This window comes from Ovis canadensis, chromosome 8 (assembly GCF_042477335.2).
Source record: "Ovis canadensis isolate MfBH-ARS-UI-01 breed Bighorn chromosome 8, ARS-UI_OviCan_v2, whole genome shotgun sequence".
Classification (NCBI taxonomy): domain Eukaryota; kingdom Metazoa; phylum Chordata; class Mammalia; order Artiodactyla; family Bovidae; genus Ovis; species Ovis canadensis.
In genome coordinates, this window is record NC_091252.1 from 86,186,920 (window position 1) to 86,211,856 (window position 24,937).

At 50.1% G+C, this 24,937-nt stretch overlaps 1 pseudogene; it reads right to left on the bottom strand.

Moving 5' to 3' along the window:
* LOC138444961 (low-density lipoprotein receptor-related protein 11-like) overlaps positions 1 to 24,937 on the bottom strand; it is a 53,703-nt pseudogene that overhangs the window by 7,780 nt on the left and 20,986 nt on the right.

Sequence of the window (24,937 nt, forward strand, 5' to 3'; positions counted from 1 at the left end):
TTCCCCAGACAGCCATTTTGCTTTTTTGCATTTCTTTTCCATGGGGATGGTCTTGATCGCTGTCTCCTGTACAATGTCATGAAGCTCATTCCATAGTTCATCAGGCACTCTATCTATCAGATCTAGGCCCTTAAATCTATTTCTCACTTCCACTGTATAATCATAAGGGATTTGATTTAGGTCATACCTGAATGGTCTAGTGGTTTTCCCTGCTTTTTTCAATTAAGTCTGAATTTGGTAATAAGGAGTTCATGATCTGAGCCACAGTCAGCTCCTGGTCTTGTTTTTTTTGACTGAATAGAGCTAGGCTAGAAAACGTAGACTAAAAGCCATGTAAATACAGGCAGACCTCAGAGATATTGCAGGCTGGGTTCCAGACCAGGGCAATAAAGTGAATTTCACAACAAAGGGAATCACACAAACTTTTTCATTTCCACTGCAATGTATTGTTATGTTGACACGGAAGTCTGTTAAGGGTGCAGTAACTTTATGTCTAAATAAATAATGTACAGACCTTAATACAGAACACTTTGTTTCTAAATTAAAATATGTTGAGCATCATCTGAGCCTCCAGGGAGTCATCATCTTTTTGCTGGTGGAGGGTCTTGTCTCAAGGTTTGTGGCTGCTGACTGATCAGGGTGGTGGTTGCTGAGAGTTGCGGTGGGTAGCACAACTTCTGAAAATAAGACAACAATGAAGTTTTCCACATTGTTTGACTCTTCCTTTCACAGAAGCTTTCTCTTAGCATAAATGCTCTTTGACGGCGTTTTACCCACAGTAGAACTTCTTTCAAAATTGGGGTTAATTTTCTCAAACCCTCCTGCTGCCTTTGCAACTAAATTTATTCTAAACTTAACATTCTAAGTCCTCTGTTGTCATTTCAACGATCTTCACAGAATCTTCACCAGGAGTCGATTGTATATCAAGAAACCACTTTTTTTTGCTCATCCTTTAGAGTCAACTCTCGTTTATTCCAATTTTATCATTCAGTTTAGTTCAGTCACTCAGTCGTGTCCAACTCTTTGTGACCCCATGAATCGCAGCACGCCAGGCCTCCCTGTCCATCACCAACTCCCAGAGTTCACTCAAACTCATGTCCATCCAGTTGATGATGCCATCCAGCCATCTCATCCTCTGTCGTCCCGTTCTCCTCCTGCCCCCAATCCCTCCCAGCATCAGAGTCTTTTCCAATGAGTCAACTGTTCACAAAAGTATTGGCGTTTCAGCTGTAGCATCATTCCTTCCAAAGAATACCCAGGACTGATCTCCTTTAGAATGGACTGGTTGGATCTCCTGGAGTCCAAGGGACTCTCAAGAGTCTTCTCCATTAGATTGCAACAATCAGTCCAATCTATACATTAGGCTCCACTTCTAATTCTAGCTCTCTTGCTATTTCCACCACATTGTAGCTACTTCTTCCAGTGAACTCTTGAACCCCATCTAAGAAGGTTAAAATCAACTTCTAAATTCCTGTTAATGTTGTTATTTCAACCTCTTCTCATGAATCACATGTTTTGGGTGGAACTTATAATTGTGAATTCGCTCTAGAAAGTTTTCAATTGATTTTGCCCAGCTCCATCAGAGGAATCACTATTTCTGGCAGCTATAGCCTTACAGAAACTATTTCCTAAATGCCATAACTGGAACATCATGACTACTCCTTGATATGTGGGCTACAGACGGATGTTGTGTAGGCAGATGTGATCAGAACGTGAATCTCATTGTACTTCTCCATCAGGGCCCTTGGGTGCTTTCTTAACGAGCAGTGATATCTTGAATCTTTTTTGTGAGTAGTAGGACTCAACAGTGAATTTAATATTTTTGGTAATCAGTGTTGTAAACAGATATGCTGTCATCTAGACTTTGTTGTTCCATTTGTAGAGCACAGGCAGAGCAGATTTAGCAGAATTCTGAAAGTCACTAGGATTTTCAAAAGGTAAGTGAGGCTTAGCTTCACCTTCAAGTCACCAGCTGCATTAGGCCCTAACAAGAGAGTCAACCTATCCTTTGAATCTTTGAAGCCAGGAACTAACTTCTTGCTAGATATGCAAGTCCTTGGGGGCATCTTCTTCCAGTAGAACACTCTTTTCTCTACACTGGAAAGCTCTAATTTAGCATAGCTATCAACATAGATTATTTTATTAGATCTTCTGGATAAATTACTGCAGCTTCTGCATCAACCCTCACTCTTCCACTCTGTACTCTGTTAGGAAGATGGCTTCTTTCCTTAAACTTTATGAACCAACCTCTACCAGCTTTCAACTTTTTATCCCTGCAGCTTCCTTACCTCTTTCAGCCTTCATAGAATTGTAGCCAGCTAGGGCCTTGCTCTGGATTAGGCTTGGGCCTAAGGTAGTGTTGTAGCTCTTGTGGTCTCTCATCCAGACCACTGAAACATTCTCCATATCAGCAGTAAGGCTGTTTTGCTCTCTTCTCATTTGTGACTTCAGTGGAGGAGCACTTTTGATTTCCTTTATTTGAGTTCACAGCTTGACTAACTATTTGGGGCAAGAGGCCTAGTTTCTGTCCCAACTTGGCTTTGACGTGCCTTCTTGAAAAGCTTAACCATTTCTATCTTTGGATTTAAAGTGAGAGATGTGTGATTCTTCCTGTCAATGGCATAATTTCGATATTGCTGTGTCTCAGGCACTCAGGAGTCTCAGGAGAGAGATGGACGGGTCAACAGAGCAGTCAGGACACACACACATATCAGATGGCAATGTGCCCATGGTTCCTGGCACCTCAAAACAATCACAATACTAACATGAAAGATCATTGATCACACAAAGGCAAAATCAAGATGGCCAAGAAGGACGCCCTGAGCTCCACTCTCCCATGAACACACCAAAACTACAACCACATACAAAACAGTTCTCTTTCTGAGAAAATGACCTGAAACAAGCAGAACATCCCCTCTACAACCAGCATAGAGAAAGAACCACGCTGAGAAGGGCAGGAGCAGAAAAGAAGGGATCTAGTCAGGACCCTTTGGCCAGGTACTCTCCAACAGAGGGGTCATCACAAACTGGAGCATTCTTCCTAAGGAGCAGGAGGTTTGGGCCCTACATCAGGCACCCCAGCGCTGCAGCAGAGAAGCAGCGCTGCACCAGAGAAGCAGCCCCACGTCCCTCCTCCCTCACTCCTGTTTTAGAAACCAAGAGGGTTTATGATCTAGAGCACTGGAGGACTATGGGAAATGGAGACTCCACTCTTAGAGACCATGGGCACAGAATTATTTGCTCCCTGTCCCAGCACAGAGTCAGCAGATTGCAAAGTGTCTGGTGAGCTGGCCAACATCTGGAGACCATGCCTAGCATTGGGTGGGGCTCACAGCCAACAGAACTCCAGACAGGAGCCTCCCCTCAACCCATCCCCCCAACACACACACATACATACACACACAGGCACACGGGGAGAAGCCAAAGCTTGGCTCTAGCCAAACTCTCAGCTCTGCCCCACCTCCATGTGATGCCAGCCCAGGCTAAGACAATCACTGCAGGTCCCTGGGATCCTGATGAGTTGTGTGACTGCATTGCCACACGAAGGCTTATCTGAAGCCCTGACTCACACCCAGTCCAGCACCAGGCTCTACCTTGGGGTCACCCAGCTGCCGCCCACGGAGAGCAGCAAACTCTATGAATCAGCAGGTGCAAAGGAGACAAGAAGGTTCTCAATGGACTCGCTAGAGTCTCTGTGTGGGATGGACCTGTGCTGGGAGGCTGGTTGGAGGACAAGAGACCCACAAGGGTGGGCAGGACTCAGGGTTGGGTGGGGCCAGGTGAGCTGTGTGGGGACAGACTCCCTTATGAAGGGCTGGGGGTCTGAGCCTCAGTTGAATCCCCTGGAGGAGGCAACCCGGAAGCCCCTGGTAGACTCAGACCACAGGGAGGAAGGACTGGGAGAACAGGAGAAGTCAGAGGCTGCCACCACAGATGGGCCAGGTCGGCCCCATGTGTGGAGCACAGGCCCCAGGGACCTTGGCACCCAGACTCACCCCATGCATGCCCCTGACCCCCGGCCTCACTCCAGATCCCCAGGCATGAGGTAAGAGGTGGAGGGCTGGGGAGGCTGCAATTAGTACCTGAGGCAGTTTCATGGATGTGAACTGTAGATACCTCCAGAAACAGGAACCTGGACAAAATTCTGACTGTGCTAGATTCTTCATCTTGCCATGCCTCAATTTACACATTTGTCAATGGGAAACACTACCTACAGGAATGAACAGAGGCTGAACATTCATTTAGGACCTGAGGAGATCATGCAGGTGGCCCCGAGTGTGTATATGCTGAGGACTCGCCAACCCCTGTCTCAGGAGTTGTTGTTGTTTAGTCACTAAGTCATATCTGTGATCCTGTGGACTGTATGCCTCTAGCCTCCTCTGTCCATGGGATTTCCTCAGGCAAGAATATTGGAGTGTGTTGCCATTTCCTCCTCCAGGGGATCTTCCCCATCCAGGGATGGAACAGACATCTCCCACATTGACAGGCGGATTCTTTACCACTGAGCCACCTGGGAAGCCCCTTATCAGGTGTTAGTGCTGCTAAAAAACACAAGGAACATGGGGATCCAGAGAAGTGGATGGATAGAAGAAAGGGGAGGGACAGATCATTGAAATTTTGAGGAACACCAGTCCCACAGAGGGTGTGGGGAGCCTGGGGGAGCCCCCAGGAGAGACTCCAGTGGGAGGACTCTGGGGACTGATTCCCTTCTCCACTGGCCAACCAGGCTCCTCCTTAAGGGTGGGTCACCCCAGGGCTCCAGGTGGCAAGGGGTGCTGGCACCAACTTCAGTCATGGTTCCTGGTCCTGCTTCTGCTGCCCAACTATGCCCACGAAGCACAGGGTGGTGAGCTCCCAGTGAACCTCCTGTGAGAGGGCGGGGATGATGCATTATAACCAGAGAGCGGGACCCGAGCTGCCTTGATTAAAGAGCCCACAGGCGTGGTGTTGCCTCCGCCTCCTCCTCCTCAGTCCTTAGGTGAGCTCCATTCCTTGTTGGCAGCTGTTGGGCTGCTGGCCACTTTCAGGCCAGCAAAAGTGCAAACTGGTTGAAATAACAATACTCAGACTATGAGAGGTGGGGAGGCGAGAGGACAAGGAGAGCATGGCAGGAAACACTGCCATCCCTAAGCTCCAAGCCCCTCAGCAATGCCTCCAGGAGTGGGAGCCCCCGTGGCAGGGCTGGGACAGGCGACCTTCCTGTGGGGAGGAACCTGGACACCCCCTGAAAAGCACACACCACTCATCTCATCTGTCCACACAAACCCTTCTCCTCCACACGACCCCCTGCCCTTGACTCCCAGGCCACTTTACCAGCCATGAACCACCCGTGCCACCCCGGGCTCTCCCTTCCCCAGACACATCCCTTTAGTGGCCACAGCTCCTCCTCCGCAGCTCACTAAGTTCATTCCACATCTCTGCATCCCGAGAAGCCCAGGGCCTCCAATACCTTCACACCTGTGAAGGGACCCGAATCACACTCTCCACCAACTGGCGTCTTATCCCGTTGCCTGAGGACTCACCCCAGCAAAAGCCTCCCAGCCTGGTCCCCAGAGGGACAGGAGCCCATTCTTCTGAAGGGTGATATGGGGCCTGAGGGTGAGGAGGGGCACCCCCACTTCTGCCCTTTGGTCCCACATTCATATCGTCCACAGACTGTGGAGATGGCAGCCTGTAATGGTTATTGATTAAGACAGGAGCTAGGGAACTCTTCTACAGAAGACAAATCTGTTCGTCTCTTCAGGCCTTTTGGCATCTGTCTCTGTGCACGTCCAGGTTTGTGGCGCAAAAACAGGCAAAGACAACGTGAAAAACCAAAGGAACCCCTCTGACCACTGCCCTGGTTTGCGAACCCCAGCACTGGGGGACTCATCACCTGGGGAATTATCCAGCGGCTGCCTCGGCTGCCTGTTTATGAATCCCAACTCTGCCCTGTCCGCCTTGTAGCCTCTGGTGGTGGGAATGTGATAGGAGGGTGGGTCCTTCAGTCACAGGCTAAGGCCCCCCTCCTCTGCTGTAGAGTGGCTTCCTCGGTCCAAGGGACCACGGGGACACTATGTAACCACAGAGGTGAGCAGAGGACAGGGAGGTGCCACAGTTCTGGTGTCAGGTCTTGGTCCCCTTCTGGTCATCTTATTTGTTCCCTGTGGCCCTGCTTATGCCAAACCACATGATCACTTCTATCCTACGACAGCTGGCCTCTCAGTCATGATTATGAAGTGGATGAACCCAATTCATCAAGACCAGAGGTCCCTTCTCTACCAGACTTAGGACCATATCAGTAGCCATGTTTAAATGTTAGGCTTTCCCCACTACAAGTGGTGTGGCCATACCTCTGACCCTGTGGGGCTGGGTTGTGATGCTCTGATTAGATGTCACAAGCTGTCCCTGGATGAGGGCGTGGCAACCCACACTGGTATTCTTGCCCGGAGAATCCCATGGACAGAGGGACCTGGTGGGCTACAGTCCATAGGGTCGCAAAGAGTCAGACATGACTGAAGTGGCTTAGCAGGCAGGCAGGTTACCCCTGGCATGATTTCCCCGCTGATGGACTTCTGTGTCATGGGTGCCGCAGGGTCCTAGGGTCCCAGTGGCAGATCCCGCCACACTCCTTCCTTCATGTCCTTTCCATGAACACCTTCCACAGCTGAGTTGAGCACTTGCAGAGGCCTCTGGTCTGCAAATCCTGAAATATTTAGTGCCCATCCATTGATAGAAATGCTTTACACCAGGCAGATATAAAAAGATGTGAAGGGATCACAGCCCTGCATGCTTTCAGGTTATGATTGTTCACTAATCTCTGCCATTTTACCCAGAAAAGGGTGGTCTTGCAACATTCTGTTTGTAGCAAAGGAAAGGCAATATGAGAATGTACTTGTACTTCTCAACTATGGCAGCCTTCACCCCATTCCTAACTACAGAGACTTTTCCATCACTGGATCAAACCTGGAGAATGTGAAATAACCACTGTGTGGGTCTTCACACACCATGATACTCCTGTAAGCAGGATGCAGGATGGTTATGTACTCAGTACCCTGCATCTCAGGCATCACATTAATCACAGTGGGGCCGTGATGATGCTTCAGATCCCCGGACATGATGTGAATCACATCCTGGGTCCATAGGAATGTGGGGTGGCTTCTGCTTCCCAGTGTGCACTTACCTGAGTCAATGGCCATGTGGCTCCCAGGGATGGGGAAGGCCAGAGGACCGTGGCACTGCACTTGCCATGGTGATGAGGGCCCGCCTGCTGGAAACTGCACCTCTCTCAGATAACGGGTTCTCGGTTCTGATAACTGGCTCAGTTCTAGAAACTGGGCAAAGTATCCAGACAAGCTGTTATGATGGCTGTTTTCAGCGTCATGATTATCCAGCTTGTGTTCTATTTTCTTTGGTTTCTTGGGTGTTTTGTTTTCTGGTCGGCTGCCTGGCTTTTGGGATCTTAGCTCCCTGACCAGTGATCAAACCGGGCACCTGGCAGTGAAAGCCTGGAGTCCTGACCAGTGGAGCCCCAGGGCATTCCCTGTCTCATTCCTTTCAGTCGTGCAGTTTGTGTCCAGGTTGGCCGCCCATCCGGGTGTTTGCCTCTAGGATCGCCCTGTGCTGGGAACCAGCATCATACTCTGCAGTCAGGACCTGGCAGCCGTCCCATCTCTCTACTCATATCAACCATTGCGCCTGCTTTGTTCCTGACACGGTGCATCCCCACCTGGGATCTGCATGCGTTCAACCCGTTTCTGCTGGAAGCCTACTGGAGACACCCTCTCCGAGCAGCATCCTGACCTTCAGCAAAAGCCCTCCTGTGTTACCGACCAGGGCTCCTGGACTCGATCAATAGAAGTTGGTAAAAGGCCAGACACAAGTTCAGGGGGGGAAAAGCTTTACTGGGACTCATGAGGGAGCAAAAACAGGTAACATGTTCCCTTGCTGGCTCCAGACAGTGGGGGAGCCAGTCCTGCATATGAGATGAGGGTGGGGGAGGGTCCTGGGTTCAGGCCAGAGGGGCTGAGCTGGGTGTTTGTTCCCCCTTGGTGGTGCTGTGTGCAGGGATCATGACCAGTACCCTGCTTTTGCTCCCGGCTGCTCTGAAATCCCCTTGGGTTTTTGGTCTTTTTGTATCTTGTTGTTGATTATTTTCGCCAACTGCACATGCATGCAATTACTTTTAGCCCCTTACAATTTCTTTGTATTTTGATGCTTGATGTGACTTTTGTCCAGGCACACTCACTGCAGCAAACTGTCCCAACCTGTCTCATTACCCACTGAGGGGTCTACACCCTTATTCTTAACAGTTAAGGGGCTGAAGCTTTCTTTGATCAAAACTTCTCCCTGCTGGACAGGGACTACTGAACTGAGCCTCCCCTCAAGGTGCAGAAGTCCCTCACAAGGACCTACATGGATCTGGGCCACCCTCCACTGGAAGGGGCTGTATTCCTTGCGCCACCATGAGTGTTATTTCAAACTGGTAGATCCTAGACACAAAGTCAATCAAAAGGTTAAATAAAGAAGGGCTAGAAAGGAAAGAACAACAATAGCCATTAAAGGGCCTAGAAAGGGAAGGACCCGGGTTAACTTTGGAAGGACTTGCTCTTTTTTTTTAAACTCTTGGCAGAGGCGCAATCTCCCATGACAAAATTGAAGCCCCTCTCCCTGAATATTTAAGGTGCATATTTACACCTTAATATAAGATGTAGTAATATAAGGTATCTATTTCCTTAATATTGATCTAGAGGGATAGCAGTGAGTGGTGCTAAAGAGAGATCTTAGTTTCCTGCCCAGGAATTGAACCTGGATAGCTCGGTGTAAAATGAGGAAAACACCAGGGGCGAGATGCAAAGTTCCGTTGGCTCTTAGCATCTTTGAAAGCAAGAATGTTTCAAGGAGGCAAAAACTGTAAAAACAGATACCAAAGTTATTACTGGAGACATACAGAAATAATTCATTTATTTAAGACGGAAGCAAGGCGGAAATATACACCCAGAGAGGAGTGCAGGCATCCAGAATGAGCAGTACAAAGAAGCTAGGCTAGGGATTTAACACACACATACAGGGCTTCCCTTGTAGCTCAGTCAGTAAAGAATCTGCCTGCAGTGCAGGAGACCCGGGTTCGATCCCTGGGTTGGGAAGATCCCCTGGAGAAGGAAATGGCAACCCACTCTAGTATCCTTGCCTGGAAAATCTCATGGACAGCGGAGTCTGGTGGGCTGCAGTCCATGGGGTTGCAAACAGTCGGGCATGACTGAGTGACTAACACTTAATCACTTACATGCCTCTATCTTCCCTGGTGGCTCAGTTGCTAAAGAATTTGCCTGCAATGCAAGAGACCCAGGTTCGATCCCCGGGTCGGGAAGATCCCCTGGAGAAGAAAATGGCAACTCATTCCAGAACTCCCTTGCCTGGAGATTTCCATGAACAGAGGAGCTGGCAGCTGACAGTCCACGGGATCCCAAAGAGTCAGACATGACTGTGTAACTAACCTTCTTTCACTTTCACTTCCATACACGCATCTATTCTTCCCCAGCTCCCCTCCCATCCCCACCCAGGCTGCCACATGACATTGAGCAGAGTTCTATGTGCTATACAGTAGGTCCTTGCTGGTTATCCATTTTAAATAAATCAGTGTGTACATGTTGATCCCAGACTCTCTGACTATCCCTTTCCCCTCATCCTTTCCCCCTGGCAACCATAAATTCATTCTCTAAGTCTGTGATCTCTTTCTGTTTTGTAAGTAAGAGCATTTATATCACAACTTTTTTGATTCTGAGTATAAAGGACATCAACAGATGCTTCTGCCTCTCTGTCGGACTTATGTTGTTCAATATGACAATCTCCAGGTCCATGCATGTTGCTACATATGGCATTATTTCTTTCTTTTTGATGGCTGAGTAATATTGCCCTGTGTATATGTTCCACATCTTCTTTATCCATTTACCTGTGGGTGGATGTTTAGGTGGCTTCCAGGTCTGGCTACCGTGAGCAGCGCTGCCATGAACACAGGGTGTACGTGTCCTCTCAGACCCTGTTTCCTCCGTATCACCAGGTGCACTGAATCGCATAAGACGGAGAAATGGTGAGACATCATGACCTCTCTCATGGGTTAGAAAACAAAAATCTTGTATACTTCAAGTTTTCTGGAGTACTGAGATGTTGATTTAAATAGCACTAGCATAATAAATTGCCTTCCCCAGTGGCTCAGATGGTAAAGAATCTGCCTGCCAGCGTAGGAGACACAGGAGACGTGGGTTCAATCCCTGAGTTGGAGAGGTCCGCTGCAGAAGGAAACAGCAACCCACTTCAGTGTTCTTGCCTGGAGAATCCCACAGACAGAGCAGCCTGGCAGGGTACAGTCCAGGGGGTCACAAAAGGTGGGATACGACTGAGCGACTAACACTTTCACTTTCATCATAATAAATTATTAAGGGAAATAGTCATAAATAAAACTTTCTTCTATTGAAATAGGTTGAGGTGATTTCTCCAGACACATAAAGAATCCCTGAGTCCTGTAATAGCAGACGGTATTTTTCTTGCAATATCATTTGCAGAAATGAGGTTACGAGGCAGAGTTTAATTATCCACAAACTAGAATGAGATGAAAAATGTCCTGTTTGTGGAGATTTCTTCAAGTACTTGAATATTTCAGTGTAGAAATACCACCAATTAGCACCAGGAGAAAGTGGCGAAATAAATTGTTTCTGTTTTTTTTTAAAAAAGTGCTGAGTAGGATTTCGTCAAAAGTGATAAAGCCCATGAGATGATGCATCTACTGTGTCATCATAACCGGAAAACACTGAGGATTCATGGGGTCTGATCTCCTGGATCTAAAGTGAAGAGCAGGAGAAAGGCCAACAGAGCACTTGTCACACTTCCTGGGAGCACCATCTCCTTTAGAAAAGAAAGAGGACTTGGTCCAGGGGGCTGAGGAACTCCTGTCAATTTCCTGGGGCGGCCCCTCCCCAGCCCCCTCCAGCCTCACCCTCACTGAGAGGCTCCACCCTGACCCCCACCCCAGGCCCAGCAGCTTCTTGTCACCTCCTCCTTCCTTCCTGCATCACAGAGTCACCCCAGGCCCTGACACCCCCTGCTCAGGCTCAGGACTGGAGCCAGTGAGGAATCAATCTGCTCCCTTTACTCAGGTCCGGATCCTCCCCGAGGGGGGCCTAAAGGACCAGGGAGCAGGTCCCTGGAGGAGGGGCCTTGCTTCCTGACAGCCTTGGGGGGCTGCATGGAAACCTTCTTTCACTGCCCTCCAGCTTCTGAGCAGCACACACAGCTCTCAGGACCAGGGTCCCTGCCCCCCATCTCTTCCTGGTCCCACCCAGCTGGGCGCCTCCACCCCAGCTCAGGCCCACTCATCCCCAGGCACCTCTGCTCGAGGCAGGGCGGCTCAGTGATGGAGGCTCTGGGTTCCCAGGAGGCTGGTGACGTGCCGGCCACACTGAGTCAGACCTGCTGCTGCTCCAGGAGCACAGGCCTGGCCTCACCCCTTCCCCCAGTCTCTGCTGTGGGGCTCCGGCCTTGCCTGCTTGACCCACACCACTTCCTGTGAGAACAGGCCTTTGGAGTTGAGTCTGCAATTATTGCTCTCGGGTGATATGGGGTCTACCCACCTGCTCATTTCCAGGGTGAGGAGGTTCAGTGAGGGGCAGGGGTTGGCTGGGATTCACCTGCTCCGGCCTCACACCAGGCCCGGTGCCCCTGCCTTCCCTCTGAATTCTGCCCTCAGTACCTGCTCCTGGAAAGGACTCAGCCCAGGAAGACAGTTATGATGAAAGTGGGGAGGAGCATGGGGAGGATCCAGGTGATGTGCTTGATGGCTGTGGCCGAGGACTTCACTGTAGGGGGGCCCGTGGTCGGTGATGCTGCAAGCAGAATAAGGGTGAGGCCCTTGTCCAGACCCCAAATTCGGCAGATGCCGCCTCAGCCCCCCTGACCCAGGTACCCCTACTATGCAGCCTGTTTGCACCCACACGTGGAGGCCCTTGTGACAGGTCCTCAGGCAAGATGGGAGGGAGGGAGGAGCCCAGTCCCCATGGGACTCTGACAGCTAATGGGGAAGCAAGATTTCCAACAGAGTCGCTCAGTCCTGCTGTGACATCAGAGATGGTGACATCAGGATGGAGTCCTCAGGAGCTGACAGCAGAGGCGGTATTGACAGATTTCCAGAAGGAGGATGGGGACATTTAAAACAAGGTTCTGGAAGGAGGGAATAGTAAGAAGGAGATTGGAATCACAGAGATGCTCTCATGTTTAGGGTCAGTGAGAATCCGTGTCCAACAGTACAAAGGCCTGTGCTGTGAGGAGAGACGTCAGGAGGTGGACGAGGAAGGAGGGTCACAGAGCATCCCCGGGCCGTTGTTCTCCCAGGACAGCTCACCTCTGACGAATCATTTTCACAAACACAGAGGGGTGGGTCCATGTCACCAAGAGAGAACTGCCACTTTCTCCTCCCTTCTCACTTGCCCATGGTGTTCGCCCAGCACACCAAGAGAGCCCGATGACAGAGCCGACAGTCTCTCTTGCAGACCTTCTTGAAGCAGTCGGCCACAGCTCTGTCATTCTCCCTCTTCCTTTTCATCCGCCTCCCTCCAGCATGATGCACTGTACAGGGTCCATCGTCCAAATTTGCACTGATGTGTCCGCTGTCTTCTCAACAGCATTTCATCCTGGCCTGCAGGGTGAGAGGTCCTGACCCCACGGAGGAAAAGACAGAGCTCAGCCTCTGGGCTTGACAGATTCTTACCCACCTGGGTCCACCTCCCCTGGGCCCAGCTAATCTGGTCCTGGTCTCTCCTGCAACAGCTGCTCTTTCCACTGGACTACTAGGGAAGGACAATACCCTTTTTTTTAAATTCCGAAAACAGTGGATGCAGCTAAGCCCCCAGTCTACTCCTGCATTTGGATTTTCTAACTCACCCTTGTCTGTGTGTTTCTCTGGTGTAACGTCAGGCATCTGCCCCTTGCGCAGGTCTCCAGTGTCTCTGAGTGTGTCAGTCTGTGTTTCCCAGGCATTTATACATTTCACTTCCTCTCCCAATGGACTCATGTACTTGCTCTTACCTTTACCAAAATCACAGGAGACAAAGACCTTTTGATCAACTTCTCCTTGAACCTCACACCATGGCTGACCATCTCTGGGCCGAGGATCGATGGTGACATTATCGGAAAGAGAATGAGCATCTGTGAAGGCAAAACACAGTGAGGGTGAGGTTGGGGAAAAAAAACCTGTAGGCCCCTTCCCCCAGTTATGTGAGAGTGGAGTAAAGTGCAGGGCTGGGCTGACAGAGCAATGACACCCCACGACACACACCATACAGCCAATGCCCCTCCTCTCCTTGTGGAGAAGGAGGAGTCCCCTGCCTGGCGAATTTCACACAGCCTGGGTGTGTCCCCTTGTCCACCAGGTCCGTTCCCAGCATCATAACCTTTGCCGAGACGTGCCAGGCTGCTATGCAGGAAAAGCCCAGATGACAGAGGACTGTCAGAATCTAACCCCGGGTCCTGTGAGAGATGGGGAGCCTGTGGGGATGCCCCTGAGGAAGCAGGATCATAGGGAGAGGAGCAAAGAGGCGACGGGTGAGCACAGAACCTCAAGTTGGAGAAGGAAGAGTTAATAATTACGGTCACAGGACTTAGCAAGGCTGGGGAGATGCTACTGATCTCCCACTAGGATGGGTCTTGGAAGCCTGGAGAAAGGCCTGGCCCACATGGCATGAAAGAGAAAATCCAGAACTTCCGAGGCAGGTGGTAGAGGAGGGGATCAAAGCCTTAGAGAAGTGAATCTGCCAGGGCGGACACCGGATGAAAGGACAGGAAAGTGCGCAATCCACTAGCTCCATGGGACAGCCTGATGGACTCTATGGAGCCCGAGAGGAAAGCATGGATGGGAAGCATCTCCAATAGCTCAAGGTTTACTTTTGTGGAAATCAGGGATAGTGGTAGGAGACCGTGTTCCTGTGGCCTTCTTGCAGGACTAGGGATGGAAAATGGGGAAAGATCAGATTCTGGGTGGAGTGTTGTATGTCAGGAGCAAAATTGGTACAATGATCAAAGTGATTAGTGAAAGTCGCTCAGTCGTTTCAGACTCTTGTGACCCCCATGGACTATACAGCCCATGGAATTCTACAGGCCAGAATACTACAGTGGGTAGCCTTTCCCTTTTCCAGAGGATCTTCCCAATTCAGGGATCGAACCCAGGTTTCCGCATTGCAGGCGGATTCTTTACCAGCTGAGACACAAGGGAAGCCCAAGAATACAGGAGTGGGTAGCCTATCCCTTCTCCAGTAGATCTTCCCGACCCAGGAATCAAACTGGGGTCTCCTGTGTTGCAGGTGGATTCTTTACCAACTGAGCTATCAGGGAAGCTGAAAGTGATTAGAGAGTCCCAATGCCAGCCAGGGCCTGACTGCCAAGAGCACAATACTGGCTCAGAGCATAGGGTGATCCTAGAGGCAGACACCACTGAGTGACTGAACTGAACTGGAACTGCAGAAGGAGAAACTCTCCCACATTCATTTGAGACCCAGTGTGTTGCTAACACCACGCACAGGAACAGTAGCATGATCCTGGCCCCCGTGCTGTGAAGTGATGCTCCGAGGACCAGGTCCTGCTAACAGTGGTTATCTCTGGGTCCACAGATCCACTCAGTGTCCATTGCACATGTCCTGGACTTCTGACATGAATGGACAGTCTGTGTTGTTAGTAAACTACCATGGGTGAGGGTACCACAGTCGTGAATTCCACATTCACTCTTCTGACCCTGACTCCCCATCCCCTGATAGTATGTGTAAACAACATCACCTCCTGGAGGAAATAATGGAAACGAGTAGCAACCTACAGTCTCCCTAGGCCTGCAGAGCTGTGGTCCCTATCTCATCTCCACTGAATTACCACTGAGGTCCTAGGTTTCCTCTAATGGTACATATGAAACATTTCAGGCTTTGCAGACCCTAGGTCTCTGCTGCAACTGCTGTCCTGGCACAAAAGCAGTCACAATTGATGAATGATGAGTGTGGCTGGACCTGCTTCTTGGGCAGATGACCCAACAGAACCGGTGACATCATAGCTATCTGTGTTTGGAAAGGTGCTACATGCTGTATGAGGCATTTTACTTGGAGGCTCACAACAGACTCCTAGTGTCCTGAAGAAAGGACACACCACTTGCAGTGAGAAAGCCCATACCATTCAGTGTGGCTCCTGGTATGGTCCTGGGGCCTGGCAGAGATGAGGCCTCTGGTCATGGAATGTCAGAGTTGCCCAGCATGATCTGGGTTCACCAACCCCTAACCATTAGTTCAGATAGGCCAGCCGTCATAGGATAGAAGTGATTATGTGGCTTGGCATAACCAGGGCCACAGGGAACAAATCAGATGTACCAGCAGGGGACCTAGGCCTGACACCAGAGTTGATACAGGGCCACTATCCCCTGATCACATCTGTGACTTCATGCAGTGTCCCCTGCGGCTCCTTGAACCAAGGAAGCCAGTCTACAGCAGAGGGGGTGCATTAGCCCATAACAGCCAGATCCACACTCCTATCACAGTCCCACCACCAGAAGCTACAAGGCAGGACAGGGTAAGTTTCTGGTTCATAAACAGAAAACTGAGGCAGCTCTCGGATGATTCTCTAGGGAATGGATCACTCATTACTGGGGTCAGAAACCAGGACAGTGGACAAGTCTGGTTCTCAGTTGATTTATACATTATATTTGGCTCCTGCTGCTCCCCAAATGCGGAAGCTCCTTTTGCACCCAGATACAGATACCAAATTGCCTAATGAGACCTTGAGATTTACGTTCTTCTGTAGAAGAAAAATCTGTCAACTCCTTCCTTAATCAATAACCATTACAGGCTGCTGCTGGTGCTGCTGCTGCTAAGTTGCTTCAGTCGTGTCCGACTCTGTGCGACCCCATAGATGGCAGCCCACCAGGCTCCCCCATCCCTGGGATTCTCCAGGCAAGAACACTGGAGTGGGTTGCCATTTCCTTCTCCAATGCATGCAAGTGAAAAGTGAAAGTGAAGTCGCTCAGTCGTTAGCGACCCCATGGACTGCAGCCTACCAGGCTCCTCCAGCCATGGGATTTTCCAGGCAAGAGTACTGGAGTGGGGTGCCACTGCTGACGGTGTCCCAATTCCTAGACACTATGAATGTGGGAGCAAAGGGTAGAAGTGGGGATGCCCAGCCTCACCCTTGAGCCCTGTGTCGCACTCTGCGAAACTCTGTGTCCGTCCCTCCTAAGTTAGGTCCTGGGGGCCAGGTCGGGGGGGTTTGCTGGGTGAGTTATCAGACAAAGGGATAAGATGCCAGTTGACAGAGGGCATGTTTAGACTCTCTTCAAGAGACAGGAAGCTGTTGGAGGCCCTGAGCTTCTTGGGACCGTGGAAAAATGGGTAATAAATGGTCTTGTAACCAAAAGGGCTCTAGGGCGCCTAAGTGGGAAAGACCCGCCCCCATGGTCTCTGTCTGCCTCTCGTTTGTAGAAAAGTTTTAGTCAGCCAGGCCTCCTGTGAGTCTCAAAATGGTGGTTTAAGAGTTAAGGATTAGAACATGTGAAGATGGAGAAAGGAATACACCTTAGGCTGGGAAACTGGTAACAATTTAGACTGTGAGCAGCCACAGAGCAGTGTCATGAAATTCCCAGTTCCCTGAAAGACAACAAAGAGCTGACACAAGCCTCAAGTTGCTTCTACAGGAAGCAGACCCCCAGCACATACAACTGCTGGCTGCAAGCACGCAGACCCCCAGACTGGTTGAAAGCATAAGCTTGGTGGTGCTGAAACGTTCGCCTTGTGCCAACCACCCTGACCGTGCTCAAGACGCTGATGCGCCCTGCAGCAGCCACCTCTGCCCCCTTTCTAGCCTGGAAACTTGGAGGCGGTCTGAGGACATTAGGCCACTATTTTCCCGGGGCTCCTGAGCAAACCAACTTGTCCTTTTCAACCACTTGTTACCTTCATAGGTGGTAGGATCTGGGTCATAACCAGCTTCAACTAGTAACAGCCTGAGCTGTCTGGGAGGAGCTTTGACTCCAGGGAGGCGCTGATCAGTGGCTAGGCATTGAGTGCCTTCCTCACGATATATATGTAATTAAAAATAAATAAATAAATTGAATTCTTTAATTTTTTCAAGTGTTTAAAAAAATCCATTTTCTACTTAAGCCAGTCTTGAAGACAAGCACAAAATCTATTTACTTTTTTTTTTTTTTTATGCAACACAACTCAGGCATGAATTCTGTGCATAGTAAAAGCTCTTATTTACTATTGACCTGACCAAACCCACTTCTGGCACTGAAAAATACTAGGATCTGGCAAATTTCAGATGTTTCAGTAAATTCCTCTCCTACTTTCCCCAAAGTAAGAAGGCAGAACTCTTATGTATTAAAAAAAAAATTTAAAGGCAACTTCCCATGAAAGAGTAGTTTCTGTTTCTATTGTATTTTTCTCTTTTTTTCCTTCTAGCTTTTAAGTTTTCTTCCGCCAACACTGCTTTTTCTTGTACAAGGAGAGAGCATTTTTTCATTTTTCTTTTCCTAAGACAAAGTATTTCATCTTATAGACAAATAATTCCCAAGACTAGTGATAAATATTAAAAAAAAAAAAAGAAAGAAACTTAGCGGTTTCCCTGGTGGCTCAGCAGGTAATGAATCCACCTGCAATGCAGGAGACGCCGGCTCAATTCCTGGGTCAGAAAGATCCCCTGGAAAAGGGAGAGGCCACACACTCCAGTATTCTTGAGCTTCCCTGGTGCCATCTAGCATCTTTCCTAGACGGTAAAGAATCCACCTGCAATGTGGGAGATGTGGGTTCAATCCCTGGGTTGGGAAGATCCCCTAGAGACGGGAAAGGCTATCCACTCCAGTATTCAACCCTGGAGAATTCCACGGACAGTATAAGTCCATGGGGTTGCAAAGAGTCAGACAGCAGTGAGCAACTACTCATGGCACATTCAAGGATGAATCATCTACCTGGCCGTTAATCACACACCACGGCTCTCCATTTCTGGGCTGAGGATCAACAGCGAAGTTGTAGCAAAGAGAGTGAGCTCCTGTGAAGGAAAACGCAGGTGAGGACAGGTTTTGGAGAAGACCCGTTACCTCCTCCCCCAACTTATGTGAGAGCAGAGGAAAGCTGCAGGGCTGGGTTGGTAGAGCAGGAAGGCCCCTCTGCTCCCAACACCACCTACAGGCTGAACAAGTGGAGAAACCACACAACATTATCTCTACTGTGCTGATAAGGCCAACACAGAACCGAAAGCTACAGAAAGGAGAATTCACAATTGGGGTCACAGGGTTTAGCAAGGCCAGGGAGATGCTGCTGATCTACCACTTTGATGGGTCTTGGGATCCTGGAGAAGGCCTGGCCCACATGGCATGAAAGAGAAAATCCAGAACTTCCGAGGCAGGTGGTAGAGGAGGGGATCAAAGGCTCAAGAAATGAATGTGCCAGGGTGGGCACGGTATGAAAGGGCAGGAAAGTGTGCAGTCCCCCAAGTTCTATGGAGCCCAAGAGGAAAGAACGGATGAGAAGCATCTCCAACAGCTCCAGGGTGACTTTTGCTGAGGGTCAGGGACGGTGGTGGGACTGGTGTTCCTGTGTGTTTGCAGCAGGAGTGAGGATGGAGAAGGGGAAAGAGCTGATGCCAGGGGCAGTGCCCTATGTCAGAAACAAAGCAGATGCAGCGGCCAAGGGGACCAGAGAGCCCCAAGTAGCCAGGCCTCACTGCAGAGAGTACCATGCTGGCTCCTAGCACAGGGCGATCCTAGAGGCAGACAGATGAGCAGTGAGCCCTGCTAAAAACTACAATTGAAAGGAAAAATTATATAAAAAACAGACAAACACAAGGCTGGGTGTTCAGGAACCTGAATGCAGACATCCCAACAAAGTGTCCAGGTCCTTTGTGCAGTATCCAGCACTGAGTCAGGTCTTATATTCAGAATCCATTCCTAGAGACAGAGATGCCAGGCATCAGCAAGGAGGGCCCTCTTATCACCACAGCAAGTGCAAAAGTCCTTCTGGCCTTGGAAGCCACACGGTCATTGACTGGGGTAAGTGTACACTTGGCAGAGAAGCCACCCCCACATCCATAAGGACCTAGAGTGGGACTGTCATCATGTCCAGAGTCTGAAACATCGTCATGGCCCGCCTGTTATTACTGTGGTGCCTGAGATCTGTGTAAGAAATACACATCTGTCCCACGTCCTGCCCACAGGAGTGTCACCCATTCACTGGTCCTCATAGTGCTCATTTCACATCCACTGCATTTGCATATGAATGGAAAATCTTCACAGTTAGTAAATTACCAGCCGGTGAGGGCCACCATAGAAGCGATTTCCAAGTTCACACTTCTGACACTGACCTTCATCCCCCAATAGTACATGTAAGCAATATCATATTCTGGGGAAAATGACAGAGAGGAGTACCAACCTACAACCCTCCAGGGCTGCAGGAGTGTCGACCCTATCCGATCTCCATTTAATTCCCAGTGTGTCCATAAATTTCTATAATTGTACATATGACATATTCAGGCTCTGCAGATCATGGCTTTCTGTTACAACTGCTGTCCTAGCACAAAAGCAGTCACAGATGAGTGGTGAATGATGACCTGCTTCTTGGGCAGATGACCCAGCAGAACCTGTGACATCAGAGGTATCTGTGGTCAGAAAGGTGCTAGTGCCGAATATGGCATTTTACTTGGAGGTTCACAACACAGACCCTTTATGTCCTGAAGCAAGGCCATGAGATTGCAATGGGGAATACGACACCATTTAAATGTGGCTCCTGGTATTTACCTGGGGGCTGGTGGAGGTGAGGCCTCTGGTTATGAAATGTCAGCATTGTCTATCATGATTTGGGCTCATCAAACCCTAATCATTAGTTCAGATAGACCAACCATCAGAGGATTAAAGTGATATTGTGGTTTGGCATAAGAAGGGCCAGAGGCAACAAATAAGAGAGAGCAGCAGGTGGCCTAGGCCTGACATCAGAATTGTTGTAGGACCACTGTTCCCCACGGTCTGCCCCCGTGGCTCAGCAGTAAGGAATCTACTTGCAATGTCGGAGTTGGAGGAGATGTGGGATCTATCCCTGAATGAGAGAAGATCCTATGGAGGAGAGCATGGCAACCCACTCCAGTGTTCTTGCCTGGAGAATCTCTTGCACAAAGGACCCTCGTGGGCTATAGTCCATAGGATCATAAAGAGTTGGACATGACTGAAGCGACTTAGCATGCACACACTATTCTCTGCTCATGCCTGAGGCTTCATGCAGTGTCCCCTATATCTCCATGGACCATGGAAGCCACTCTAGAGCAGAGGGGGTCAGGGGACATCAGCCCATATCTGCTGGACCCACACTCCTTTCACATTCACACCACCCAGAACTTACAAGGTAAGACAGAGCAAGTTTTTGGTTCACCAACAGGCAGCTAAGGAATCCCTTGCACTAGTCCCTAGGGGACGAGTCAGCTGTTACTGTTTTGTGACCCAGGGAAGTCACATGGTTCTTTTGTATTTTTTTCAGGTCGTCTTTGCCTGCTCTTGTAGCACAAATGTGGAGATGTAGAATGCACACAGACACCAAATGGCCTGTGGAGACAAACAGATTTACTCTCTGTCTTTTGAAGAAAAGTTCTCCAACTCCTGTCTTAAATAATAGCTATTCTAGGCCACTGTCTCCGTAGTCTCAGGGAATATGAATGTGGGACTGAAGGGTAGAAGTGGGGGTGCCCGTCCTCACCCTCATGCCCTGTGTCACACACTTTGGGAAGCTCTTCTCCCATCTCTCCTGCTTTATGTCCTGGGGGCTAGGCTGGGAGGCTTCTGCTGGGGTGAATTCTCAGGCAAGAGGATAGGGTGCCAGTTGACAGAGGGCAGGTTTAGGATCCCTTCACAGATGGGAAGTGGTTGGAGGCCCTGAGGTTCTTGGGATGGGGAGGAATTCGGAAAAAATAGTGTTGTAACCAAGCAGGACTCTAAGGAGGCTTCCTAGGACAGACTACACCCATCTCACCGCTACTCCCTCCTACACTGACTCCCTACTCCCCGCCCAAGTGGCGGACTCCGCCTCGACCCTTGTCCATCTCCCGCCGCCTCTCCTGTGGCCAACGCAACTGGTCAGACTCCACCCAGCCTTCCCCTGAACCCCGGTGGGTTCGGTCCCTCGGAAGCGGCCGCCACCTTTCCTGCACCCGCTTCAGTGACTCCGAATCCTGACGGGGGAGTCCGGGCAGCTGCAGCAGCATTTCGTGACGCCGACCTGCCTCTCAGGTCTCCCTGCCTTCCCTCCCTCCTGCGGGGATGCAGCAGGATGGCATCCAGCCGCGAGAGGAGGCGGGGAGCAGAAGCCCAGCGGGAAAGGAGCGCAGGGACCTTTAAAAGCAGCGAGGCGGCCCAGCCGCGGAGTTCCCCGAACCGCCTCGGACACCCCGTCCCTCTGGGGTCTTATGGCCCCATGTCCTCTCCTCGCAGGTTAATCCCCGAACTCACCGCCTCGCGCCGTGCAGAACCGGGGAGCCACGAGGAGCACCAGAGCCGCGAAACCAAGACGCGCTCCGGGGCCAGCCTTCCAGCCCATCACCAGCTGGAGACTGGCTGGATCCGACTTTGCGGGAGCTATTTATAGCCCGCCCCGCATTTCAGTCAGTTCTCCGCCCCGGCCTCCTCCCCTCGTCACTGACGCCGGGCCGTAGCCGCCCCCTTGTGACTCACTCCTTTCTCCTCCGGTCCCTCAGCGTTTCTTTTCTCCTCCGAGTCCTTCTCGCCCCTGAACCTTCCTCCCCATTCCCGCCTGCAGTCTTCCTGCGGTGGTGGTTTACTCGCTCAGTCGTGTCCGACTCTTGCGACCCCGAGGGCTGTAGCCCGCCGGGCTCCTCTGACCATGGGGATTCTCCAGGCGAGAGGACTTCAGTGGGTCGCCATGCCCTCCTCCTTGGGAGTTTCCTGACCCAGGGATCGAAGCAGGATCTCCTACGTTGCAGGATGAGTCTTTACTGACTGAGCTTCGATGGAAGCCCTGCTTTTCTTAAAAGACTCAAGATTGCCCCCTGCAACCCCCCAAAACACCACCCCCATCGGAAAACTCTGCGGATCTGAGGAAGGGCCTGGAGAGAGCCCTTAACTGCAGTGCCATCTGCAATATATTTTCTAGTAGTTTCTGTCCCAGGGTAGTCCTAGACATTTTGTGGGCCAAAGTAACTGCTCATTAGAAAGGGTTTGAGGACTGAGGCCGGAACCGATTTACAGGATCCGCGTGGAGACGGGGAGCCTGTGCCCCCCGGGCGCCCCCTGGCGGTCACTCTGGCTGCTTGTTCTACTCTGGTGCCTTTGTGCATGCTAAGTTGCGTCAGCCATGTCTGACTCCCAGTGCCTCATGGACTTTAGCCCGCCAGGCTCCTCTGTCCATGGGGATTCTCTAGGCAAGAATACAGGAGCGGACTGCAATGCTCTCCTCCAGGGGATCTACACTGTAGTCTGTGTGATCCATTTTCTTCCCCCTCATAATTTACTTCTATGCAGTATCCAAGCAGCATTGAGCATCTCAGGTTTACGTCTCAGGGCTATCCACTGATGAAGAGTGAGATCATCCATCACTCATTGGGGCTGGCAAGACCTCCTGATTCTTGGGAAGGGGGTCTACCAATGACATTGAGAGGTCAACGTCTGTGACAAAGGGATCCACCTCTCTGTTATCATGGGGCTCTTGGCCTCTGCTTCAGGGGTGACTGAGCCCTGAGCTCGGAAGGTCGCGCTGACTCAGCACGGGCAGTGCTCCATTTCATGTCTTGTCACTGAGTGAGGCTGGCTTCCCTATTTATAGATGTGGAAATAGATGGGAGCAGAGTTTTACCGAAGCAGCAAGAGCAATCAGGTGGAATTTCATGTTGTTGGAAGTATGCTAGTGGTCAACACTCATTAAAATCACCTCGCAGTTGATTCCACTCCCATCTGGGGTCTAGACTGTGCCCAGGTGCCAGGAGCATGCACGGGTGGGGGTGGCCAGGCCTGTCCAGAGAGCCCCGTCTTCCCCCACCTGGCTGTCCTGACCAGGACTCTAATGCTGTCTTTCTGCCTTTCTCCTGCTCTCCCACTCACTTGGCTCTTCGCCAGCCTCCTCCACTGGGGCTACGTGGTCCCCGTGTTGCCTCTTGCCAGAGATTAAACCCAGGCCCCTGTCCCCAGGCCTATGCACGGGAATCTTCCCCTGACACATCAGTCACCTGAACCCACCAAGTTGCTGCCTCACCCAAGCCTGAGTCCTGTCCTCCTCCCAGCCCCCATGTGTCTCTTGTTCCCAAATTGTTACACACCAGGCTCTTGGCCTCCTTCATCAATAGAAATCAACCAGAGGCCAGGCAATAGAAATAAATCAGGTTTCTTAATCAAAAGAAATTGAGGCTAGGTTTTATTGGGGCTCCTGCTGCAGCTGAGGGGAGAGAGGACAAATGACAGTTTCGTTGCTTGCTCACTCCCCGAGGTGGTGGGGCAAGCTTGTTCCTTCTATGGGGTGAGGGGAGGGGTGCTCCCAGGGGTCAGTCAGAGGGGTGGCTAGGTGACTGGCTGAACCCTCAAGTGTTGTTGTGTGCTGGGGGCACGTGAGCCATCCTGCTTTTGCTCTGGGCTCTTCAAAAGTGGCAGTTGGGTTTTTCATCTCTTTGTGTCTTTTTCCCAGAATAGCTTCAGCTACTCCACCTAAAAAACACTCTATTTTTTAAAACCTTTTTATTTTATGTTGGGTATAGCTGATCTACAAACAGTGTTGGGATAGTTTCAGGTGAACAGGTTAGGGACTCACCCGCACACACACACACACACACACACACACACACACACACACACACACATACATATATATCCATTTTCCCTACATTCCCATCCTGACAGGGCAGTCACATAACATTGAGCAGAGTTGTGAGTTCGTTCTTTGGGCTGGGAAGATTCCCTGGAGAAGGAAAGAGCAACCCACTCCAGTATTCTTGGTTGGAAAATTCCATGGACAGAGGAGCTGGCAGGCTACAGTCCATGAGGACAGAAAGAGTTGGACACACACAGAAAAAGAGCACACACACACACACAGACACACCATGTGCCATACTTAGGCCCTTGACGGCTATCCATTTTAAATAGAGCAGGGTGTATATGACCTTTCCACACTCACTAACGATCTCTTTCCATCATCCCTCCTCCAGCAACTAGAAGTATGTTCTCTAAGTCTGTGAGTCTCTTTCTGAGAATGCAAAACATCCTTACTGCTGATAAGAAGAAAGTTTTATGGGTTTGGCTTGAAGATCCAACCAGCCACAATATTCTCTTAAGCCATAGCCTAATTGAGATCAAAGCCCTAACTCTCTTCATTTCTATGAAGGCTGAGAGAGGTGAAAAAGCTTCAGAGGAAAAATCTGAAGATAGCAGGGGGTGGATTATGGAGTTTAAGGAGAGAAGCCATCTCCATAACATAAAGTGCAGAGTGTAGTAACTAGACCTGATGTAGAAGCTGCTGCAAGTTTTCCAAAAGATTTAGCTAAGACTATCTATGAAGGTGGCTCCACTGAATCAGAGATTTCCAGTGTAGACAAAATATCCATCTATTGGAAGAAGATGCCCACCAGGACTTTGATACCTGGAGAGGAGGAGTCAATGCCTGCCTTCAAAGATTCCAAAAACAGGCTGATTCTCTTGATAAGGACTAATGCAGCAGATTACTGGAAGTCAATGGTCCCTTACCACTTGGAAAATTCTAAAGCCCTTTAGAATTAGGCTGAATCTGTTCTGCCTGAGCTCTGTAAGTGAAACAATGAAGCCTGGATGACAGCATACCTGTTTACAACATTGGCGCCAAGTGTTTTAAGTCCAGTGTTGAGAACAACTGCTCAGAAAGAAAGATTCCTTTCTAAGTATTACTGCTGATTGACAAAGCATCCAAGAATGGATGGAGAAGTACAATGAGAT